Raw genomic sequence first — 4,199 nt, 5'->3', positions numbered from 1 at the left:
TACCACCCCTTCCCCAGACCCTCTACTTTCTGATTCTTGAGCCTGAGGTAAATATCCTTTTTGTCCCCAAACTCCGAGATACCTGGGGGCCTTGCTCCTATCTTTTTCTATCCAAGGACCCCCGCCAAAAAGGCTGTGGTATAGTTGGATGTAAACACATACATCCAGAAGCAGCTGGGGGTGATTTTACTCACAAAAGCAAAGGGGTATGGAATTCAGCAGGTATTGATATTAAATCTAAAGGTCACATGTTTGACAGGTGTGGTGGCTGATGCCTGTAAGTCCAGCACTTTGATAGGCTAAGGCGGGAGGACTGTTTGAGTTTAAGACCAGCCTGGGCAATACAGCAAGACCCCATTTCTATAAAAAGTAAAAATTGGCCAGGCATGGTGGCACATGCCTGTGGTCGCAGCTACTTGGGAGGCTGAGGCAGGAGTACTGGAGATTGAGGATGAGTGAGCCATGACTGCACCACTGTACTCCAGCCTGGGTGACAGACTCTGTCTCAAAAAATAAATAAAGATAGCACTTTGAAATTCAAATAAATGTAATTAACTTATTTTTACAGTATTTCACTAGGTCACCAGGGCTGGAGTGCAGTGGCATGATCATAGCTCACTGATCATAGCTCACTCACAGACTCTGTCTCAAAAAATAAATAAAGATAACACTTTTAAATTCAAATAAATGTAATTAACTTATTTTTACAGTATTTCACTAGGTCACCAGGGCTGGAATGCAGTGGCATGATCATAGCTCACTGCAGCCTTGAGCTCCTGGGCTCAAACATTCCTCTTGCCTCAGCCTCTCTAGTAGCTAGGACTACAGGTGCGCACTACCATGCCTAGTTATTTATTTTAGAGATGGGGTCTTGCTATGTTGCCCAGGCTGGTCTTGAACTCTTCACCTCAAGTAGTCTTCTGGCCTTGGCCTTCCAAAGCCCAAAACAGTGGGATTACAGGCATGAGCTATCATGTTAAATGTTACACTTTAGATAGGTCACCGTTAGGGTATTTCTCTATCAACAAGCTATTGCTCAAATGCATTAGGCTAGCAGAGCTGTCTTCTTATGGGGTACTGCAGACAGACTTGTCAGCCACTCCTTCTGCTTGTCCCCTTCCTCTGTCTTCCTAGTTCCTGCATCTCTCTTGGCTCCTGGCCAGGTTGTTTTTGAATTACCATTGAGAGAAGCAGTACTTGTAGGAATTATCTCCATGGCATTCTTTCCCCCTGGCATCCTCTTCTTCATCTGGAGATTCTGAACCTTGATAAGAAGGCCGTCGTAGGCCAGACTGGTGGCTCAGGTGGATCCCAAGGCCAGGAGTTCGAGACCAGCCTGACAAACATGGTGAAACCCTGTCTCTACTAAAAATGAAAATTAGCTGGCCATGGTGGCGCTCGCCTGTAATCCCAGCTACTCAGGAGGCTGAGGCAGGAAAATCATTTGAATCTGGGAGGTGGAGGTTGCAGTGAGCAAAGATAGTGCTACTGCACACTGCACTCTAGCCTAGGTGACAAAGCAAGACTCCACCTCAAAAAAAAAAAAAAAAAGAAGGCCATCCTAACCAGCAAACACCTGAAGGATGGAAAGCATATCCCAAGCCAAGAAGCATGCAGCAGCCCTGCCTGACAGGCTCCTTTGTCCTCTCTGAGAGACCTTACCAATCAGACAGGGGACCAGTGCCTTTCAGTTCTTAACTTGGCTGTGTGCATCTGGGAAGGCGTCCACAGATGCCTCTGAAGGCTGGATGCTACCTTGGCTGGGGCCCTTCTGTATTCAGTGACTGCCACCCCTTCATGAAACCCAGACAATTGGTTTCCCCGTGGGCTGCCTGCCCTATGTCCTATTAGGCTGATGAGATACCCAGCACTACCTAATTTCATATTAGCATGGAGACACTTGTGTACCCTTGGACGCTGTTCCTAGCTTGCCTGATGTTTGCCCCAGCCCTAGCCACTGTAGCTATGTCTGCACTGATATCTTAGTCTGGGTCTGCCTGGTTGTTTTCCTTCCTAAAAGCCCCAGCCACCTTGAACTAGATCAGTATCATGGAAAGCAGTAAGGTAAAAGTAAAGGAAGAAAAGCCCTCTGGGTCCCTCTGCAGGGCTTGTGCCTGAATTCTGTCTGTGGTGGTGGGAGGCTCAGTCACGCTAGCTCATCTCGTGCCTGGTTGGCCAGTGGCACGGGGCAGTATGGGTGATTGATTGGACTCAGAGCCATCTATATCCTGGACCCTAAGCCCCAATCCCATTAGGCTAATGCGCTAACTAAGTTAAGCTCATTCATTTATTCAGAACATAAATAGCTTTAACATCAAGTATGTGACTGGCTTTGTACCAGCTGCAGAAAGAGTTATGAAAAGGCTATGGTACAGTTGGATGTAAACACTTACATCTACGAAGAATGAACCAGTGACATAATAAAGCAAGGGATAAATGACATGAGTGTCCCGGAGTGGTCTGTGATGTGCTGTTGAGTGGATCGGAAGAGAAATGCTGTGTGTTCAGAGTGGCGAGATGAGCAGACGCTGGGATTGTCTGAGAAAGTCCATCAGGAGTTGATGAGGATCTTTAGGGTGTCAGGATCTAGACCAGGCAGGCCTGGCCTCCCAGGGAATGGCTAGAACCAAGGCAGGGAGGCCCGAGCTTCAGAGGAATCATACCCCGAAGAATATCAAAACTGAAGCCAGGGGTTTCTGTTGGGGGTCAGCGGACGATGAGAGTGTGACTCTTCTTTTAACAATTTTGGGGAAAATCAAGAACTTGGCTGTCAAAATAGTGAGTAGCATTTGTTAAAGTGCTTTATACAAATAAAAGACGCACTCAATCCTTAAAACAACCCCACGAAATAAGCACTATTATTACTCTCTCCCCACTTTTTTTTCTGAGACGTGGTCTTGCTCTGTCTTACAGGCTGGAGTGCAGTGAGGCAATCTTGGCTCACTGCAACCTCTGCCTCCCAAGTTCAAGTGAGTCTACTGCCTCAGTCATCCAAGTAGCTGGTACTACAGGCACACACCACCATGCCCATCTAATTTTTGTTTTTTAGTAGAGATGGGTTTTGCCATGTTGGCCAGGCTGGTCTTGAACTCCTGACCTCATGTGATCCATCTCCTCGGCCTCCCAAAGTGCTGGGATTATAGATGTGAGCCACTGTGCCCAGCTCTTCTCTGTTTTTAAAGATAAGGAAGCTGAGGGCCGGAAAGCAGCCTGGCCAACTTGGTGAAATTCGATCTCTACTAAAAATACAAAAATTAGCCAGGCATAGTGGCATGTGCTTGTAATTCCAGCTACTCAGGAGGCTGAGGCAGGAGAATCACTTGAACCTGGGAAGTAGAGGTTGCAGTGAGCCAAGATCGTGCCATTGCCCTCCAGCCTGGGCGACAGAGGGAGACTCCATCTCAAAAAGATATAAAAATTAATAAATTATAAATAAAGATAAGGAGGCTGAGACCCAGAGAGCTGAAGGCCCCAGAGATGTGTCAGGATTTGAATCTGTGTGCTTTCAAAATACTTGCTTTTCTCATCATGCCATGCTGCCCACCCCAACCCAACCGGCCCCTCTTTCCTGTGTTGATGGGTCCTGGTGACTCACCCTCTTTCTTGGCAGACATTGTGGTTTTCAGACATTGTGGTTTCTGATAGCTCAGTAAATGAAGTCATCCTGTTGTTGCCGTCTCTGCCCCTTGGGCCGCACTCCCACCCCGGTGTCCTTGTCCTGCCTCAAGGCTCCTGGTTGCTGGAGCAGGAACTCTTAGCTACTGCTGCTTTTTTTGTTTGTTTTATAGTATCTTCAAAAGAACATGGTTTCACCAGGGGGTGAGCCAAGGCCATTTAAGTGATATGCTCAATACTATCTAACAATGTCTTTCTTTTTTTTTCTTTTCAAGACGAAGGCTCTCTCTGTTGCCAAGGCTGGAGTGCAGTGGCATGGTCTTGGTTCACTGAAACCTCTGCCTCCTGGGTTCAAGCCATTCTCCTGCCTCAGCCTCCTGAGTAGCTGGAATTACAGGCACATGCCACCACACCCGGCTAATTTTTGTATTTTTAGTAGAGATGGGGTTTCACTGTTTTGGCCAGGCTGGTCTCAATCTCCTGACTTCATGTTCCACCTGCCTCGGCCTTTCAAAGTGCTGGGATTATAGGCATGAGCCACTGCACCTGGCATAATGCCTTTCTTTCTTTCTTTCTTTTTTTTT

The sequence above is a fragment of the Cebus imitator genome, unplaced genomic scaffold (assembly GCF_001604975.1).
Source record: "Cebus imitator isolate Cc_AM_T3 unplaced genomic scaffold, Cebus_imitator-1.0 Scaffold38, whole genome shotgun sequence".
Taxonomy (NCBI): Eukaryota; Metazoa; Chordata; class Mammalia; order Primates; family Cebidae; genus Cebus; species Cebus imitator.
The sequence above is the reverse complement of the archived record's forward strand: the minus strand, read 5'-3'. Positions refer to the sequence as shown.